The sequence below is a fragment of the Notothenia rossii genome (assembly GCF_949606895.1).
Source record: "Notothenia rossii genome assembly, chromosome: 3".
Lineage (NCBI taxonomy): Eukaryota > Metazoa > Chordata > Actinopteri > Perciformes > Nototheniidae > Notothenia > Notothenia rossii.
In genome coordinates, this window is record NC_136901.1 from 72,528,757 (window position 1) to 72,551,038 (window position 22,282).

Consider the following 22,282-nt stretch of genomic DNA (forward strand, 5'->3'; position numbering starts at 1 on the left):
ATCCATGAAAGTGTAAATTTGTATTACTTACCAACTGTTGAGGGGAATGTTGACCAATGTAAAGGGTGTCACGACATGCAAACTTGGCATGAAATTTTGGGTCATTGCAATTACGAAGATGTACAAAATTTACAAGGTGTAGTGAAAGGCATGGAGATAAGAGGAAGTGCAGTCAAACCAGCTCAGTTGTGTGAAGTGTGTACACAGGGCAAGTTCACCCAAACGAGAAATAGGGAGCCAGACAAAAAGGCTAAGATGCCCTTAGAACTAGTCCACACAGACTTAACCGGTCCCATGTCAACACCAAGCATAGAAGGGCACAGATATACACAGTCTTTTACAGACGACTACTCTGGTACTATTTTTGTGTATTTTCTAAGGTCCAAGAGTGATACAGTGCAGGCCACAGAAAGGTTCTTAGCAGACATAGCACCTTACGGAGAAGTTAAGTGTATCCGTTCAGATAACGGCACTGAGTTTACAAGCCGAGACTTCCAGGCACTGTTAACCAAAAATAGGATTAGACACGAGACGTCTGCACCCTATTCACCCCACCAAAATGGTACAGCAGAGAGAGGTTGGCGAACTCTCTATGATATGGGCAGATGCTTACTGATAGAAAGCAAGTTACCAAATAAACTATGGAACTACGCCATACAGACAGCAGCTTATGTAAGGAACAGGTGTTACAGTAGGCGCACAAAGAAAACGCCATACGAGCTGTTCACAGGCAAAGAACCAAATATATCCAAACTTCAGAAATTTGGGTCAGTGTGTTTTGCTTACAAACAAGAGAAGGGAAAGCTCGACCCTAGGTGTGAGCAAGGTGTTTTCATAGGCTATGATAAAAATAGCCCAGCTTACCTGGTGTATTATCCAGACACAGAGAGGGTCCAAAAGCACAGATTGGTAAAATTCACAACAAAGGGGGATAAAGAAAAGGAAACACAAACACCAGAGTCATACAATGAATATGGTGATAGTGATGTACATCCCAGGGTCAAGGACAGCGATGAAAATGTTGTTGATGAATGTGATGTGGGAAATGTGCCAGGTCAAGATACTCAAAGTGGTGCTTCTGGGACTTTACCTGAACAGACTGAACGTACACAGCCGGGTAAAGTCACCGAGACTCCAAACAGAAAAAACCCACCCAGAACCAGGAGGAGACCAGCTCACCTACAGGAGTTTGAGACTGACGATACGGAGGACAAACTGCAAACATGCATGGATTTTTGTTACAGAGCAGTATGCGACATTCCTCAAACCTTCCAGGACGCCATAGCGTCACCCAAATCAAGGCAGTGGAAAAATGCCATGAACGAGGAGATGAGATCACTGGAGGAGAACGAGACCTTCAACCTCACCCAATTGCCACCAGGCAAACGGGCAGTGGGGGGTAGATGGGTCTACGCACTCAAGAGTGACATTGATGGGTCAGACAAGTACAAGGCGCGATTTGTAGCTAAAGGCTACAGTCAGAAACCAGGAATCGACTATGATGAGACATTCTCACCCACAGCTGATATGACAAGTGTAAGAGTATACTCATGCAAAAGGCAGCACAGGAGAACTTAATCTTACACCAAATGGATGTTAAAACAGCCTATTTACATGCACCCATTGATTGTGAAATATATATGACACAACCAGAAGGTTCAAAATGAAAAACCTGGGAAAGTTGAAATATTTCTTAGGTATAGATTTTGAGCAAACAGAAGGTCAAGTCAAAATGTCTCAAAAGAGATATGTGAGCAAAATACTGGAGAGATTTGAAATGCAGGATTGCAAGTCCAGAGACACACCATGTGAGCCAAAACTAGAATACACAGCAGACGCTGAAAACATTAAAGAGCCAAGAAAGTACAGGGAGGCAGTAGGAAGTTTAATCTACTTGTCCACATGCACTCGACCAGATATATGTTTTGTGGTCAGTAAACTATCTCAGCACTTTGCTGAACCAACTGAAGAGCACTGGAACACAGTAAAACATGTGTTCAGATACCTTAAAGGTACAGCAGAACAGGGGATATGCTTTAAGAGAAATGACACAGATAGACTAGGTCTGAGAGTGTACAGTGATGCTGACTGGGCATCAGACGTAACAGACAGACGTAGTACATCAGGATATTGTGCCAGTCTCAGTGAAGGAAGCTCCTTGATCTCATGGAAGGCAAGGAAACAACCTACGGTTGCACTATCTACCTGCGAGGCAGAGTACATGGCCTTAGCATCAGCCATACAGGAATACATCTACTTAGAACAATTACTCAGAGGTATAGACAAATACAAATATGCACAAACAAAGGTGTACGAAGACAACCAAGGTACTATAGCACTAGCCAGAAACCCAGTAAACAGGCAAAGGTGCAAGCACATTGATATTAAGTACCATTTCATAAGGGAGACTGTAAATAGTGGAAAAGTAATTTTGGAATACTGTCCTACTGAGCAAATGATCGCTGATGTGATGACAAAACCAGCCACCAAAATAAAGCTAAAGAGGTTTGCTCAGGATATGTTTGGCACCTAGAAGGGCAAAGAGTTAACATAGTTAAGGTAAAAGAAAAAGAAGCCTTATTTTGTTTTGTTCTCAGGTAACCCAGTAAGCTAAGAGCGAGTGGGGGTGTTAAGTATTATTATTTGATGACGCCCTTAGTCTGTGTACTACGGTAGCAGTCGCACTGTTATTCTGTTCTTGTATGAAGGTACGTCCTAATGTGACGTCACTACGTTGACTGTTGTCAGTCTGTGAATAAACTTACCGGAGACATGCTGAAGAGAATACCGAGTCTGATTTACTTATTGTTCATACGCGATTCATGTGCACCCAAGCTTAACAGAGGGGACTTTGACAGAGGATTACTCACAAAGTATACAGTAAAAGTACTTTATTTAGAAAAACAATTGTTTTTCTTTATTAAGCACGTAAACGGAAGAGCGTTTGAGAGGCCTTTTTGCTTTTTACCTTACTAAATGGTCTAATGGTCATTGGAGCGAGGGACGGGGCGAAACTCACGGAAGTGATTTCAAAACAAAAGCGGTGATAATATTATAAACAAAGGGAAACAAGGTGCATTTAGCGATCACAACGAAAACAGCCAAGACATATATTGAGCCGAGAAAATTTATGTTATTAAGGGCTGTAAATATAATAAGCCTGTGTCTAAAATGGACAACATTGTTAGGAGATTTAAACTATACAGCGATTCTGCACTGCGGTCAACTGAGCCGCCTCTCGCGTTTGTTTGTTCAAATCAGCTGCTATATTTGACGAGTGATACAAATATGTTTTACCACAAGTTCTTAAGAAAAGTACTTTTGCTGTGTACTTTGTGAGCAATCCTCTGTCAAAGTCCCCTCCTTAGTAGGCTACATAATGCATGTTTTTCTGCTATATTTGATGAATGATAAAAATATAATTTTACCATTAGTTCTTAATGAAATTGACACTGTTTGACTTTGTATTAGTTAGCCTACTACTTACAATACATTGAAGTACTTTTACTGTGTATTTTTTGAGAAATACTCTGTCAAAGTCCCCTGCTTAGAACAAAATCAAGCCACTTCTGCTAAGTTTGATGAGGGAATTCTTTTTTGTTGCCATTATTTCTTCGTGAGATTGATCCTGTTGGACTCACTGAAAATACCCCCAACTATGTAGTACTTTTCCAGTACTCCTCTGTCAATGTCCCCTCCTAAGAACAAGAATGCATGTTTCTCTGCTATTTTGAATAAGCGTTAAAAAAAAAACCTTTCTTCATGAGATTGATATTGTTGGACAGAGTATTTTAAGAGGATGGTAGAGTTGAGCAATACTTCCGGTCAGTACTCCGGCAGCAGCATTTTACCCCTTGGAAAGTCTATAGAGTCTGGCCTGTAGCTGGTCTATCCTTCAGCACACTGAAACACTCAGTCACTCTTGGTGGCCTCTTATGAAGCTGCTGTCTTTTAAAATATGATTATTTCTCTGCTCCTAGTTCATTCCTCGCAGATTCTTCCATCAGTCCCAGTCATTGCATGTCAGTCAATAGAGCTTTGATTCAATTCAACAAAATGTTTTTCTGCTATCTTTGATAAATGATAAAAATATAATTTTACCATTAGTTCTTAATGAAATTGATAATGCTTGACTTTGTATTAGTTAGCCTACTACTTGCAATACATTGAAATACTTTTACTGTGTATTTTTTGAGAAATCCTCTGTCAAAGTCCCCTGCTGAGAACAAAATCAAGCCACTTCTGCTGAGTTTGATGAGGGAGTTCTTTTTTGTCATTAGTTCTTCGTGAGATTGATCCTGTTGGACTCAGTACTAGTGAAACTACCCCCACAAGTACTATGAAGTACTTACGGTGTACTTTTCCAACAATCCTCTGTCAATGTACCCTCCTGAGAACAAGAATGCATGTTTCTCTACTATTTTGAATAAGCGTTAAAAAACCTTTCTTCATGAGACTGATATTGTTGGACAGAGTATTTTAAGAGGATGGTAGACTGCACACTGACACACTTATGTCACTCTTGTTGGCTTCTTATGAAGCTGCTGTCTTTTAATATATGATTATTTCTCAGCTGCTAGTTCGTCACAGATTCTTCAGTCTCATCAGCCTCATCCTTCCATCAGTCCCCATCAACGCCTCCTGCACACTTCCAGTGTCTGACTCCATTCACAAGAATTTTCAAGCTGATTTCTTGACGTCTTCATGACACAAGAATATTTGTTACCACAAGTTCTTAAGGAAACTGACACTGTTGGACTCGGTTCTAGTTTGACTTCTACCAGAAAAAAAGTACTTTTACTGTGTACTTTGTGAGTAATCCTCTGTCAAAGTCCCCTCCTTAGTAGCCTACATAATGCATGTTTTTCTGCTATCTTTGATGAATGATACATATATAATGTTACCATTAGTTCTTAATGAAATTGATACTGCTTGACTTTGTATTAGTTAGCCTACTACTTACAATACATTGAAGTACTTTTACTGTGTATTTTTTGAGAAATACTCTGTCAAAATCCCCTGCTGAGAACACAATCAAGCCACTTCTGCTAAGTTTGATGAGGGAATTCTTTTTTGTTGCCATTAGTTCTTCGTGATATTGATCCTGTTGGACTCAGTACTAGTGAAACTACCCCTGAAGGAACACACTCCTCAATGTCAGTTTCGGTAATTTATTGACAAGGATGACGACACCCTGAAACAGAGTAATGCAGCAAGATAAGCTGACAAAGTATTACCTCCATGCATGTCATCAACACAAATATATACCACGACACAGAGTATAGTAGTATAATAGTATAATATATATATATAGCATATTGTATAGTATAATATAATAGTGGAAACAGTCTTACATGAATGAGTGGACGAACGTCTCAACTCGAGGCGGAGTGAATGAACAATATTTGAACTAAAATGGCCGCTCGGCACTACCGGGTCAGAGCGCGGCATAACCGGGCAGCGACAGCAGTGACGCCGCCCTCTAGTGGCCGGCGATAAACTCTTCATCCCCCCCAGACCGGAAAGCTATGGGCCGGAATAGGTTAACGGTCTAAATCCCGTATCCAGCTGCCGGACTCGGGCTCCTAACGTGCAGGCGGCCTCCTCACGCGGCCCGGCCGAGCAGGCTGGGGCAGCGTCGGTGGCGACTGCGGCACTGGGAGCGGTGCACCCAGGAAGGCACCCGAAGGAACAGTGAGGTCAGAGGACACCTCATCAGCAGGCGTCGGTGGGGAAGCGCCCATAGCCGAGTCGCGGGGTCCAACAGCCGGCCACTGAGCAATCCCCTGGGGCATCGCCCAGCCCGGGTGGATAGGTGGGGGCTGGTGTCCCAGGGCAGTGGGTGGCGACGGCACAGCCGACTGCTCACGGGCGCAGGGTGTGGCCGGCTTGTAGGCACGGAGGAACCGCCGGTTGCGCAGTGTCAGACGGCCCGAACCGTCAAGCCTGACCCGATACTGGTCGTGGCCCGGCGACTCCACCACGATCCCTGACCTGTCCCATTTGTGGGGGCTCGGGCCTTGCTGGTTCTGGAGGAATACCCTTTCGCCGAGTGCCAGTGGGCGGAGCGGCCTCGAGTGAGTCCCCAGAGACTCGGTGGTACGGGACATACGGGTCCGAAGGGCGTCCTCCTTCGCCGCACATGCCTCGCGCCATAGCAGGCGGATATGCGGGTTCGAGAACTTCTCGAGGCGGTTCACGAAGGAGAGCGAGCCACGAACGGGGTGGCCAAAGATGATCTGTGCTGGCGAGAGGTCGCAGTCGGGGTCAGGCGTGTTACACAACTGCAGCATAGCGCGCAGGAAGCGGTCCTGATCAAGGCTGCCCGACGGGCCGGTGTTGGACATCAGGAGGCGCTTAGCAGTCTTAACCGCAACTTCCGCCCTCCCATTCGACTGCGGAAAGCTAACGGAAGACACACGTGTCTGACTTGCCATAAGCGGAGGAAGTCCTCAGTGTGGCTCGCCTTGAATTCCGGGCCACCGTCGCTCCGGTACGCCGAAGGTGGCGAAGAACGACCGGAGGTGTTGGACCAGGCCAGCTGAGCCCGCCAGGGCAGTACCCGACATAGAGCTCAGGACCTCTACCAAGCCCGAGAGCCGATCCCCGACAACTAGGTAGTGGCGGCCCCCATAGTCGAAGAAGTCAGCAAAAACCGCCTCGAATGGCGTGGACGGGGGTGAGGACGGCCGGGGGGGTGTAGCCGCATTTGACGGGGCATTGTGGTTGCATTCTGCACACCCGTCCCTGGGGGCCTGAATTTCCCCGGACATCCCGGGCCAGTAAACTATGGCTCGGGCATGCTGCCCCATAGCTGAGGTCCCCTGGTGAGCGGCATGAAGATGCCGAAGGACTCTCCCACGGAGAGACGGGGGGACCACGACGCGGTCTCGATAGAGCAGGACGCCATCCTGTGCGTAGACGGACTCACAGACCGATGACAGACTCGCCAGGGCAGGGTCATTAACGTCAATCCCACCCTCCTGCTCGATGAGTTGGAGGAGGTGTCCGAGGCATCCATCAGCCGCTGTCTCCCGTGCGAGGAGGGGCCAAGAGACGGCTCCGAGCTCCCGTGCGTCGTCGCGGATGGAGGCCATGAGTGCTGACTCCACGGTGTCAGGCCCGCTCGGCAGCCCCAATGAGAGGCCGTTCGCTGAGCCCGAGGGGGAAGGATGCCTCGACGTGGCATCAGCGGCATAGTTGCTATTGCCAGGCAGATGCACAATGTTGAAGCGCCATGGGAGGGTGCGCTGCTTGAGTCTAAACAGACGCGAGTTTGTGATCTCATCCAGCGTACGGTCGCCAAAGATCTTCACCAAGGGCTTATGGTCGGGGACCACGACGAGGTTGTCGGACCCCTGCGTGAAGTACCGCGTCTGTTCCAGACCCCAGGCCAAAGCTAGGGCCTCTCCCTCGACGTCCGCATAGCGCTGCTCCGCAGGGGACAGGAAACGCGAACCCGCGAGGGTGACCCTCCACCCTCCTGGACAGCAGTCCGGTATGCCCGAGGCACAGTGACAATGTTGCTGGAGCAGGAAGTAGCCAATGCCACGCATGGACCAGTCAGGGCGGAGGCAGGTACGCTTCTGCATGTCGTAGATCTCCACGCCCTCGCGGATGGCCTCCATTATGGCTTGCTTGGACGTCTGGAAGGCCTCCTCCAGAACGGGGGACCATAGGAACACACAGCATGGGCTGAGGAACGGCTTAAATGGAGCCATCCACACAACGTTCCTTGCGTTCATAGTCCGAGAGGACGGCGTCAAACCAACGGTTGTAGCCATCCCTTGACGACAGGAAACCCTGTGGTGCCCTGGTGTAGCGCCAACGGCCGAAGGGTGTGATGAAGGTAGTGAGGTGGCGATCCGACTCACGCAGGGGGACACTGTGGTAGCCATTCCAGGCGTCCGTGACGGTCTTCCAGGTGCCCTTCGGGACGCGGCGTGCAAGGTGGAATGGGGACTCAGTGGCGAAGGTCTCACGTTGGCAGAACTTGTTGAGGGGGGAGGGGTCCACGGTCCTGCGGGGGGAACCGTCGTGCTTCCGAGTGACTACAATACGATGGCACCACGCCACTGGCTCGCCGTATGGCACGCATTCAATGACCCCAAGGGCTTCGTCCCGCAGGAGGTCATCGTGGACCCTCCGCTGCCAGTGTAGAGGCACTGTAGCCGCGGTGTGGCATGCCTTAGGCGTAGCTGCGGGGTCCACGTGCATCTCGATAGGTGGCCCCTCCATGCATGGTAGTGCCCGATGGGGGCAAGTATTGAATGTCGACAAGGCATATCTCCCGAGGAGCTAACCTTTCATCCGGTTATTGTTCTCTGGCGTACAAGGGAACGGCAGTGCTGCGGGGCGCGCCGGGGGGACCGTGCGCTGAGGACATGAGCACTGGGCGTCCCGAGGGTCACCTGGCCCCACGCAGCCGCCGTTGGTTGACCTCGTCGCATTGACGGACAGGGGCTGGACTGGCGTGTCAGCCGTGTCAGGGCTACGCCTTTCCTTGGGCCCCCCTGCAACGTCGTCCGACGGGAAGTTCAGGGGCAAGAGGCCGAGGTTGAGCAGCGACTCGTAGGAGAGGTACATGGCCCGGACTGAGCTGCTCACATATACCATAGAACGGCAGGATGTAAAACGCCCCCCGCTGCAGGTCGTCGAGAGCCTAGCGAAGAACGCTCCCTTGATGGCTATAGGGGAGCGGTTGGCGGCCGACAGGCTGAGGCTGACGGGTCGCAGGTCGTCCCGCGCGAAACCGCAGGCCAGGAACTCCTCCAGAGACCAAAGGTCTGACTGCGCGCCAGTGTCCGCGACGGCGGATATTCGAGCTCCGTCGGCCGAGCTCCTGTTGCTGGTTCTCTCAGCCTGGCTCGCCTCCATTCGCCCTTGGAGAAGATGTGGTGCTCGAGTCTGATAGGTGCAGGCCTGTTGACACAGCTGTGCGGCGATGGCTCCCGCGACGTCAGCCAGGGCGGGCTCCAGCTTGCACCGACGAGACCAGCTCCGACCCCATGGCGGACTGTTGACTGTCGGATGACGGCTGTTGTCGCCTCTGTCGTCGGCGGGCCCTGTAGCAGCCGATGCACACCTGGTGAGGCTTAGGATTCCACCCGCGAGGCCCCTCCGTGAAGACGTTAAAGACGCTCTTACATTCCGGGCACGAGGCACGTTTAGCCCCGTCCGCAGGGCTCGGGTGGGGCTCGTCTGTGGAGTCGTCTTCAGGCGCCGGAATGACGACATGGCTGATAGGGAGGACGACGGGAGAGCGTTACGGGCCATCTCTTTGTTCTCGACGAGTGCAATTACGTCGTTAACTGGCTTGACGAGGACGTCAGGTGTCCCCAGCGTCTCGCGGCGTATGTCCGAGTCATAGATGCCATTGAGCAGAACATCACGGATAAAGTGGTCGGTATAGTCCACGTCCTTACCACACTCGCATACCACATTATATGCGCATGTCTCTGCTTTACCCCGCACTCTGGCAGCGAATGCGTGGAATGTCTCGTCGCGTTCCTGGCGTAACTGAAGTAGCTCGGTGCGCAGGACGAATGTAGCGTCTGGGATGACAGCTAGGGACCGCATGACGGTGATTAGGTCTGGCAAGGGTCCGGAAGCGGCGTCGGGGACGGCTTTCAACAGGCTGTCTCCAAGTACAGGCCCAGCGCACTGAAACAGCTGGAAGGGGGCCTGGGCATCCCCTATGCCTGAGCCGGCGCGGAATACGTTCCAACGGCGGATGAACGCGTTCCATTCCTCTATCGACACGCCCACATCAACTTTGGGCCGATCGAGTCTCGGGCCGTGAGGGGCTGGGGCCTGGGCTGGCGCGGCCATGACAGGCGCTGCGTGCTGGTGGCTAAATCCATGAATCGTCAATAGAGCAATGACGAGTGCTTCAGACAAGTCATCGGATTCAAACTCACAGCCGGGGACAGGGCATCCAACAACGACCATGGTGTCGTCATGAAGAAACACACTCCTCAATGTCAGTTTCGGTAATTTATTGACAAGGATGACGACACCCTGAAACAGAGTAATGCAGCAAGATAAGCTGACAAAGTATTACCTCCATGCATGTCATCAACACAAATATATAACACGACACAGAGTATAGTAGTATAATAGTATAATATATATATATAGCATAATATATAGTATAATATAATAGTGGAAACAGTCTTACATGAATGAGTGGACGAACGTCTCAACTCGAGGCGGAGTGAATGAACAATGTTTGAACTAAAATGGCCGCTCGGCACTACCGGGTCAGAGCACGGCATAACCAGGCAGCGACAGCAGTGACGCTGCCCTCTAGTGGCCGGCGATAAACTCTTCAACCCCCACAAGTACTATTAAGTACTTACTGTGTACTGTTCCAGTACTCCTCTGTCAATGTCCCCCCCTGAGAACAAGAATGCATGTTTCTCTGCTATTTTTATATAATATATAATATATATTTTTATCATTCATCAAAGATAGCAGAAAAACATGCATAATGTACTATGAAGGGGACTTTGACAGAGGATTACTCACAAAGTAGGCTACAGAGTAAAAGTACTTCATTTTATTTTTGGTAGAAGTCAAACTAGAACCGAGTCCAACAGTGTCAGTTTCCTTAAGAACTTGTGGTAACAAATATTTGTATCACTCGTCAAATATAGCAGGAAAAATTAAGAGCAGCTGATTTGAAAAAAAAAACGCGAGAGGCGGCTGAGTGACCGCAGTGCAGAATCGCTGTATATTTTAAAACTCCTAACAATGTTGTCCATTTTAGACAGAGGCTTATTATATTTACAGCCAGTGTGCGAAATAATCGGGGGGTCCCCATCTCCCGTTTATTGCGCAATATACCGGTCGAAGATTTCTCAATATGCAGTCGGCCTATAGGCCTACAATATTTCATGGATGCAATCCAAGACAATCAGTAGTAGCAGCGTTTCTCAACCGGGGCGTTGTCAAATAATTATATATTCTAACGTTCATATGAATGAATACGCGACCGATAAAGAACCATCTGTTTTCGATTCTATGCGAGGAAATGGGAGCAGAGCTGGTCTCAGACGCACGCACGCACACACACACACACACACACACACACACACACACACACACACACACACACACACACACACACACACACACAGTCTGCGTGATCTGCGTGTAGGGAGGGGCAGGCCTGCACACACCACACACACACACACACACACACACACACACACACACACACACACACACACACACACACACACACACACACACACACACACACACACACACCAACTTGAAGGCCAAGGCTAATTATGCTTTTCTTCTTAACCCCGGAATCCACACAGGACATACGCACACGCTCATCTTATGCACAGCAAAGATCGAAAAAATAGTCTTTTACCTTAAGTGAGAATAGACCAAAGATGCCTTGGCTCGACTTCTTCTCGTTGCCGTCCTGGTTTCCAAGAAGAAGAGAGACGATGTCCTGCTTTAATCCAGCTTTTCACGAACGGCACTGGGTCGAATTTGTCCAAAGGGGGTCCGTTTAGGTCCACAAACAGAAGCGAAGACAGGCTCTCCTCGCGCAACCTGTTGCGGCTCTGGTTGTCGGTGTTATTCACGGCGGAAAAGCCTCTCTCGCACTCAGCAGACGTGGGGAGGTAAGTGTGACTTGCTATGCATAGCCGTTCCAGTGTTTTGCCCGGTGGAGTGCCCTGCAATTTCCAGTCTCTAAACTGCCCCACGGCGTCCCCGGCTGGTTCTCCGAGCGATTTAGCCAGACGGTGTACTTCTTGTTCGCCATACAAAGTCAAGTCTTCCCGCTCTCCTGGCCAAAAGCGCTTATCAAGAGCTTTGAGCGTCTGGACCAAGCTTGACTCCGGTAAGCGCTTGGTTAGAGTAGCAACCACCGATTCATAAAAACGAGGCTTGTTTATTTTCCCCCTGCCTTCTGTCAGCTCTACGTCCTTAAAAAAGCCCGATGAGACGCCCTGTTCAGCCTTCTTCATTGATCTCCCCCAGGTCGTCTTCATGGCGGTCAAAACATTGATGGTTTGTTTGATGTGGACACTTGAGTCCACAAGTGTCATTTCTCTTCTCTGCAGCTTGAGAGACAGGCTCTGGAGTTCACGCAGGATGTCTTTCATGACAGCCAAATCTTCCACGAATCCTGAGTTGGTTAGGTGCTTGAGAAGTCCCTTGTATTTTTGCCTCTCAAGATCATTACGCGATGCGTTCTCACTGGATGTTTTAAAATGGAGTGCTAGTGCGGGGAAATCTTTCCATACAGCTTTTACTGTTTTAAAGCTGCTGGCAACCCATCTGATGGTGAAAATTTGACCTATTTTCAGTATTTCCATGTTGAGCTCGGCCGCTGCTTCTTTCAGCAATCTGGAATTCCTGGTTGACTGATTGTAGAGTGAGCATAAATGTGAAATAAATATCTCAAAGTGATTAGTGCCACCCACATCTTTAAGAGCATCTTTGACTGACAGTTCTAGTCTGTGCGCCAGGCAGTGTACAGACTGCACGTTCGGAAAATTGTTTTTGAGTCTGACGACAAGCCCACTGGCTTTTCCCGTGAGCACTGCAGCCCCATCGGTGGCTATGCTTATTAGGTGCGTCTTCAAAAAGTCATCATCCATTCCAGCTTTATATAGACTCGCCATCATCGAGTTATAAATTGATTCAGCATCAACCCCATCTGTGAGTTCCACTATATCCAGGAAAACATTATCTACATCCCCCTTACCACTGACATCACATCTTACGTAAATGATTAGATAGGGACGACCGTGAACGGTACTTTCATCAATTGTGATTGATACCTTTGAATCCATTTCTTTCACATTAGAGACGAACTTGCGGCGCATTTCCTTTGCAATGTGACTTATTATTTCTGCGCATGCATGGTCAGATTTGTGGATATTCCCAACTTCGACTCCATTCAGCTCCTGCATTGTCATGAGGGGGTTGAGCTTTTTATAAGATAGCCTTTCCTTTGCTACGGTGTAAGCTGTTCTAAACGAGACTGTTGTTTTCTTGAGTAAATCGGACTGTACATGAATGAAACAGTTTGGGAGGGTTTCTTTGTCTTTCATCTGTACTATTTCCACTGACCTTGTGTGGGCCTGGCTGTCCCTGTGTTTGTATACCTTCTTTCGTAGCTGTTTTGCATCAGGGCTAGTAACATCACCATTGATCCATTCTTCCGAGAGGTGTAAACCCGGTCCCTTTTCTGAGAGTAGCAACGTTTTTGCTTTCCTACACACTAAGCATCCTAACTTTCCAGCCTTAATGTCAAGCCAAGGGTTGCGGTCTTTCCATTCGCCCACCTGCTTCGTTGTCCAACCACCCGGCGGAAAGTCACTAGCAGCAGTGGCAGCTACCTCCGCAACTGCTGCGTCTTCTGAGCGCTCTGCCTCAACTTCACCTCCTTCTGGGGAGTGACTGGGCGGGACAGGAGCCCCCGACTCGCTATCGGTTCTGGTAGCGAGTGCTGTGCTAGCTGCTGCGTCATCAGCATCATCTCTGGGTGTCTCATGGTCATCTCGTGGTGTGACTTTTTTGGATGTGAACCCAAAGTGCGCGAGTGAAACACTTTGGTTTAGCTTTCTCTTAGACATTTGAGTCCTCTAATGTAACGTCTTTCTCTCCTCTTTGCCGCGCATGGCTAATTTGCATAATTTGTGTCCGCGTCACGCAGCGTACCCGTGTCACGCGGCTGGCTCTGCTTTTGACAGCCAAAATAGAAGTTATTTGTGAATAAATGTTTTGAATTATGAATACTGGACATAGTAGGCTTAAAAACATTTTAGTGACCATTGAAAGTGACAAATACATATTATAATTTCAGACCCCCCCTAAATGTTGCTGTTGAGGCTTTCAGGGGGGCTCAGGTGTTAAACGTGGGGGTCGAGCTCCCCCGGACCCCCCCGTATTTCGCACACTGTTTACAGCCCTTAATAACATTCATTTTCTGGGCTCAATATGTGTCTTGGCCGTTTTCGTTGCGATCGCTAAATTCACCTTGTTTATAATAATCACCGTTCCTTCAGCAGGATACTGTAGTGATTCAAAGTGTGATTTTAGCAAACGAGTGCTTTTGTTTTGAAATCACTTCCGTGAGTCTCGCCCCGCCCCTCGCTCCAATGACCATTTGACCATTTAGTAAGGTAAAAGCAAAAAGCAAAAACGCCTCTCAGACGCTCTTCCGTTTACGTGTTTAATAAAGAAAAACAATTGGACAGTAGATACACGGATTGTCAAGAAGTCTTCTCATCAAGGCTCTATAAAGAGAGAATTACAGCAGATATGTAACATTTAATGCAGCCGAACCGTGTATTACAATGCCGTTATATGATGACATCCAAAGAGAAAAGCAAGCACACTCGGAATAAAGTGTTTTCGGTCTGTTTCCGGTATTTGTTTATGACGATGTGTTGTGAGATGTGACATGTGAGAAAATAACGTATCTATGCCACCATTTTAGATGCGGATTTTGTTAAACTAATACGTTTGCGCTGTGGACCAACACTATGCATTGACGGGGAAGAGGGTAGCAATAAAAATAACACCATTAAACAGTTACACAACATAACAGAAATAATATCGATAGCAGCGTCCCTAGCAACCACCTTGGTAACAATGAAAACGTTGTATAGACACAATTTCCTGAAGTAATCTTCGTAATAACTAGCAAAGTAAAGATCATGTACATCCACTGCACACATAATCTGAAATAACAACTCATATTTCTCGCATCAAATGACATCAAAACGCATTTTAATGGCCAAACTAACTTTAAAATAGGCATTTTACACCGAGAATAAAACAAAGTTCGGCCGTGTTTTTTTTTTCTGCAGGGAGAAATGTGAAGATCACGTGACATAGAATGAATGTCATTCATTGGAATGAATGGTGAAAAAAAACGTAGGGATCTTACAATTTCAGAGGCGTTTTTGTAGAAATACTACGTCCTACGTTGTGGACCAATGTAGTTATTACACGTTTTTTTGTGAGACTGGGTTGTCATATGAGAGGCCCCGCCTTACATTTTCCGCTAAATATTTTGGAAATTGGTCCGTGCGCAAAGAATTGTGGGGATTTTAAGACAGAGGATGTGCAGCCTCGAAATTTCCCGCAACGAAGGACGCCGGCCTCGTTAGAATTCCAAGGATCATTGGAACAGTCCTTCGGCGGGATTCGTAGTATCCTTGAAATAGTGGCTCTGGATAGTTGGGTCTAGAACCTCAATTCCGTGACCATTCTTCTGCTAAGATGTTTTGACACTTGATTTGACATCATTGGACCTTTTATAAAAAATATAGACCCAAGGTCCCTCCCAAAAATCCCGGCAATTTTTGCTAGAGGGCCAAATCCAAGATGGCTGCTCGCGCCATCTTAAAAAATTTACTTTTGAACCAGAGCGCCTAGAGTCATGTGTAAATGCACTTTTTGGGGTAAGTCGGCCACAAGGATTCAATTTCTGACATCAGTTTGGTGCGATGACATCGTTCGGACCCACAAATCCAAGATGGCCACCATCCGGTCGAGAAAATATACACGTTTTGAACGGGAACATGCAGGATCACGAGGTACCGGTCACGGCAGTAGAACAAGCACTCACTGTTATAAACTGAAGTATATATATGTACTATATATGGGGGCGGAGCTTCCTACAGGCGATATAGGCGTTTGCCTAGAGCGCCACCCAGAGGGGGGCGCCACAAATAAAAAATTAAAAAATTAAAAGTTTGCTTGGCGCAGTTTTGGCTCTATATCTGCAAGCATTATTTAAAAAAAAATAATAATAATCTAACATAAGGGAAAATGAGCCAAAAATCTAAAATGGTCGGTCGGTCTAAGAGCCTCAGCTTTAAGTGTTCACAGTCAGAACATGCTAGAGCGCTGTGCATTGATGGGTATCTGTCAAGTGTTTTTAAAATTGAGCGTTGAGGAAAGAAAGACTAACGTTAGAGAACTGTGAAGAGGCAAAAGCCATCGGGGCGCAGTATAAAAACAGAAGAAAAGAAGAAGAAGAGAAACGTGCCAAGTTGAAAGGTAGGCTATGCCATTTTGATTGTATTGTCAACATTAGCGAATGGATCATGTAATTTTGCTAGTTAGCCAAGCCAACGTTAGCTAGCCAGCGTTTGTTATTACCATTCAGTAGAAACTGTCATAAGGCTATTTTTGTTGTGTCATGAAATAGAAATATTAGTAATAATAACAATGTTAGTTTTGGTGTAGCGAGCTACACGTTAAGTTTACCTCAGAAAGCAGATTGACTATCCGAGTCAAAAATTTGCCAAATTCAACCCTGTCATAATGTGCGCTAACGTTAGCTAACTAGCTTAGTGGTTCTCAACTCCAGTCCTGTTGAATGTTTTCGTTCCAACCCAGAACTAACACACCTGATTCAACTGTTCTAATAAGATAGTCATAGCTCTTGATTAGTTGAATCAGACCTGTCAGGCTGTCCAAATGCTTACTAACTAAATAATAGCTACATTTAACAAATGGAAATTATTCTTAATTTCTTATCTGCCCCCATATCAATATCTAATATGTAGGCCTACTTGTGTTTCTTATAGGGATTCATGAGTATGCCGCACGATATGGATCATAGCTTGTGACAATGTCCAACATTCCGTGTATCCTGCAGTGTGGAAGGGTTTGCAGCAAAGCCACCGATGCCATTACCTCAATTGAAAAATGGGACACTCTAAAGAACAATACAGAGTTATGGAGCGGTCTTGACAAGTTCGGAGACGTCCATACATCCATCGACTGGGATACAGGTCCCGTCGGACACTGTGTCCATGATACATGTAGGTTGACCTTATGCAATGCCACAAAACTGGAACAGGCCAACAACAGACAGAAAAAACGAGTTGTCGATGAATGCCAAGCTCAGTCTTCGTCTACGTCTGACATTAGTTCCACAGCTGCAACTCCATCTTTCAAGCGGCTGCGATCTAGTCTAGGGCTGATACACGATAAAAATAAATGTGTGTGGTGTTGTAAGACGGAGTCGGCAAAACATCCAGAATCAAAGTTGGTCCTGATTTCGTACGATCATGCATGGGCAGCGTTCAAGAGCCATACGGTGGCTCTGGAAGATGAACTAATGCGCGACAGAATCAACTGTCTGATCAATTATGCAGCTGATCAGCCGTATGCACTTGAGATCAGATATCATCACAAATGCTGGTTTAAATATGTTCGTAACTACCAGAGAATGAGTGAAGATGACAAACTTCCCCACATGCACAATGTCACTCTCCGTGAAGCTCAGACAATTTTCTTTGATAACATCAGAACAGTTATCTTTGATGAACATGAACTAAGGTCACTGCAGAGCCTCCTCAGAGATTACAGCTCTATCGTTTCTCGGTATGGATTCCCAACATCTGGAGTCAAGTCATCCTACATCAAAGATATCCTGACCCGGGAGTTTAAGGACAAGATCGGCTTCCACTCTCGCCCTCAGAGAAACCAGAGCGACCTAGTCTATGACACGTCTGGGAGCGGTTCATATGTCGAAGCAGCGATCTCCTCTATTGGTGTCAGCAGTGAGCAACTGGTGCAAAATGTGGCTGCGCGGCTCAGAGATGATGTCAAGTCCATCAAACTCGTCCCATGGCCTCCACGAGTCGAGGAGCTAGAGGAGGAGGAGGAACTCCCGCCTCTCGTTTTGCAGTTGCTATCGGCTTTGCAGGGGAAGCATGGGGTAGATCTGTCTCCAAGCACACTTTCTCTCACCTCTCTCATCACACAGTACATTATAAAGCGACCTACCACTACCGCCATCAATGCCACCGTCACCCTTCACGGATTGACTCGTAGCAAGGAGCTTATTGATTCGTACTACAAGCTGGGCATGGGGATCAGTTACCCGAACGTGCTTCTGCTACGTGATGTTTGGACAATGCATGACCTTGAGCGGTGCTCGGTCTGTCCGGCAGAGATCGCTGAAGGGGAACCAAGCATCAGTATCATCGACAATGACGATTTTCGGAACGATACATTGACAGGAGGAGGTACTTCACACCGCTGTAATTGGATGTTTCTGCAACGCGAAGAACGTCTTGTACATAAGCATGAGGCAAACACACAGGATGAGCAACCGCGGATCAAACATGCCAAGACTGTCTCGGACGTGCTGACTGAGAAGGCCTCTGAGATGCAAACGGTTATGCCATATAGGACCGTCAAGCGTGGCGAGCCTCCGATCCGTCCTAAGCCTACTACTGTCTCATCGAGTACTGAGCCTCAGCGCCAGCGAAGCATTATTCATGCCCTTGCACGTGCTGATGTGAATGGTGACCGCCCTGTTGCAGCCGAACAGAATATCCCTTCGTACAACGGGTTTCACGCTGGATTGAATATGTGGCAGGACAAAAGCAAGGCTTATTTTCATACATCTTACAATCAACCGCCCGACAAGTCAGTTGTGAAGGACGTCATGGACAAGCTGGTTACCATCATCGCAACTAAGCACATGCCCTTTGCCTTCTTAGTTGGAGATCATCCCGTGTATGTCCTCATCACCCTGCTCAAGGCCGAAAACCCAAGCAAATTCAGTGCCATTGTACCTTTCTTGGTCCCTTCCATACACAGTGTGTGATGATGAGTGCCATCTACAAGCGGTACAAAGGTAGTGAACTAGGTGAAGTACTTGTCGCGGCTGGAGTTATTGCCGATGGCTCCGTCGATCGTGCACTGAAAGGCAAACATTATAAGAGGGGGCTACGCTGCTTGCGACTCATGTACGAGGCCCTTATGTGTCAGCTGATGAAGGAGAACCTCGGGCCCGACCTGGCTGATGAGACGAGGGAGAACCTTGACATTCTGAGAGATACGAGTCAATCCGAGGAATCCCGCGCTGATGCTCATGTGGCACTAGAGAATGATGCTGACCTCAAGAGCCTTGTCACCAACATGTTCACCCACGTTGAGGCCAGTGACATGGCAAACTACTGGAGGGATTTCCTGTCCATGACAGACGCGCTCATGCAGAATGTACATGCGGTCCATATATGCAACTGGGATGAGTATGTGAGCTCTCTGCGTGCGATGCTGCCATGGATGGTAGCTTACGACAACAATAGATATGGGAAGTGGCTGCCAGACCTTTGGGCGATGTTGACAGCTCTCCCTGCAGATCAGGTTGCGTTCCTTCGTACTGACTTCACCCAGTCCATCACAGGCAACCCCTATTCCAACATGGCCTGGGACATGTGGATCGAATGCACCATGAACAAGGGTAGCAAAATGAAGTCTGGTTGGCTCTCTATCCTACAGAATGAGAAGCAGCTGCTGGTGCACTCCAGAAATGTGAACAATGTGGCCCAGATCCGGGCAGCTCACAATGCCCTTGCAAACCGAAAAAAGACAAAGAGGAAGCACATGGAATGCGGCCCCAAACGGATGCGAGAAGATGAGCAGTGTGTGCAAGACCTGGTTGAATGCATGCATGAGTTTGACACCTTCCCGTTCGATACGGCCTCAACCACCCTCCGTACCTTGCAGTCGGCCATGCCCGCCTCTGATGAGCTCGTTGCAGACTTCAACTCAGCCCATGCCGCAGGGGAGAAGAAATTGACCCACTTTTTGGAAGAACGGGTATTCAATAAGAATACCTCTCTTCATGCACCCGTCCCTCTGTGCAAACGATTGACGTTTGCGAAGGCGTTAAGCAAGGAGAAGCCATCAGATGAACTCAAGGCGAAAGCTGCAGAAATGGAGCGAAGCGCCCTCAAGGCAATGATAAACCTGGTTGAGGGCAGTCAACTTGTGAACCTCCCCGAGTTGCTCGAACATCGTATTGTCGAGGAGTGTGTGCCATTATTTAACTCCAACGGCACCTTCAGAAAGACACAGAAGAGCATGCTCGTGCAGAAGCTCTCTCTGGAATCTGTAGATCTGCAGGAATCATACATCGCTCTTGTGGACATGGGCATGATCTGGAGGATGGCAACTCCATCAGCAGAGGATCGGCGGACGCAAGATGGCAACCCATACAAGTGGTCGGACTATGTCCACAAGCTATCATCTATTATCCTTGCACGCCATCATAATGCTCACCGTATCATATGTGTGAACGACCCGTACGACACAGCATACTCGACGAAGGATGACGAGCGAGACCTGAGGGTACAGGGAAACACACATGTGCCCAACACCTACATGAAATTGGGTGACGCATTCCCCACTGCCAGAATGTTCAAGACGCTGCTGTGTAGCTCCAGCAACAAGGGGCGGCTGCAGAAAATGATATGCAGCTACCTGACCGATCTTGCACAGAGTGTTGATCTGTAGATTGTCTACTCTGTCGGCTCCCACTGTACCAACTTATCAACCCAACAACCGATGCAGAACTACAGCTTTGACCAGTCTGAGGCTGACACTGTCCTGTTCTCCACCTATGTAGTTTTGCGCGAGTCAGGCTACAGTGGTCCAGTTGTCATCGATGCCACTGATACTGATGTATATGTTGCGGCAGCACTTATCTCACAGCAGCTGCCAGGTATGTTCTGTATCAAGAGGAAGCAGGAAACGGTACGCTGCTGTGACATGACAACTGACATGATGGCCGACTGTATTGTGCAGCTGCATTGTATGACAGGCTGTGATGCAAACTCAGGCTTTTACGGCAAAGGTAAGAAGTCTGTGTATGACCAGGTGGCGAAGAGCCCTGTTGCCCGACAACAGCTCTCGCGATGTGGAGATAACCTTGCCCTGACAGAGGAGGTGCTGGAGCAGCTCTTTGCCTTCACACGTAGCATCATCTACGGTGACAACAAGAGCAAAACCATGGCTGAGGCCCGTGCTGCTAAATGGAGGACCATCAAAAAGAAATCCTTCATCCGTCTCCCTCCGGATGCCGACAGCTTGCGTCAACATTGCCTCCGTGCCAACTACCTGGCGTATCTGGTGCGCCATCCATCGCTAAAGCACCATCCCTCACCAATCGGACATGGTTGGGAGCTGGTTGGTGGTTGCTGTCGCCCTGTACGTCACACGCGACCCGCACTCCCGATGCATCTACCTGCACCAAGGCCAACTGAAGAGGGACAGGAAGATGAGGAAGATGAGAGTGATGATGATGACGAAAATCGAGTTGCTGCTGTCCAGAGAGGCGATTCATCGGAATCGGAGGATTCAGAATGTAGCGAGGCAGGGTGCTCTGATTCAGACTGATACGGACTCTCAGTGTCATATTGATAAATTAAAAAAAAAGCAGAATTGTGTTTCATTTGTGTTATTGTTCAAAACTTGCCATTTCTCGAGGCAGCATTTTTGCGTTATTACATGTTGTTCGAAGTGTTCTCATTTGCTAACTAGTCAAGTTACAGCTAATAAAAGTATTTTATTTGAAGGTTAAGTAGTTGTATATCTTGTCATACATTCTTATTTCATGGTAAAATATTAATATGCAGATTATTTGCTTATAAGTCGATCAGTACTCAAAACGTGTGTAATTTCTCGACCGGGTGGCGGCCATCTTGGATTTGTGGGTCCGAACGATGTCATAGCGCCAAACTGATGTCAGAAATGGAATCCTTGTGGTCGACTTACCCCAAAAAGTGCATTTACACATGACTCTAGGCGCTCTGGTTCAAAAGTTAATTTTTTAAGATGGCGCGAGCAGCCATCTTGGATTTGGCCCTCTAGCAAAAATTGCCGGGATTTTTGGGAGGGACCTTGGGTCTATATTTTTTATAAAAGGTCCAATGATGTCAAATCAAGTGTCAAAACATCTTAGCAGAAGAATGGTCACGGAATTGAGGTTCTAGACCCAACTAGGAGGAGCCTTCCTCGACATTGAGAAACACCCTCTGTGTGGCTGTTTGTGTGGCTGTGTGTGTGTGTGTGTGTGTGTGTGTGTGTGTGTGTGTGTGTGTGGGTGTGTTTGAGGGAGCAAGCAGGTGGTGCCCGTTAGCTGATTGGCTGCCTTCGAGACAGGAGCATGCAGCTGCAGCCATGCAGTTCCTTTGCCCTCTCTCTCATCGACCTCTCCTACTCCCAACTCCTTGACTGTTGTAGAAAACCTGATCTATTGTTCTGTGTGGTTAAATCTAATGATTAGCGGTCCTTTTGTACTTTTTGGTATCTTTGTAAAGATAAGCTAATTTAATCTGTCTTGAAAGACACACTTTGCTTTGCCCAGGAGGGCGACACCCTTTTCTTTTGTTAAAATATTCACAATGATTAATTTGTTGATTTGTATTAATGAAGATAATTCATTATCAAGAAATTATGTAAAACTGTCAACCTATAGGATTTCAGG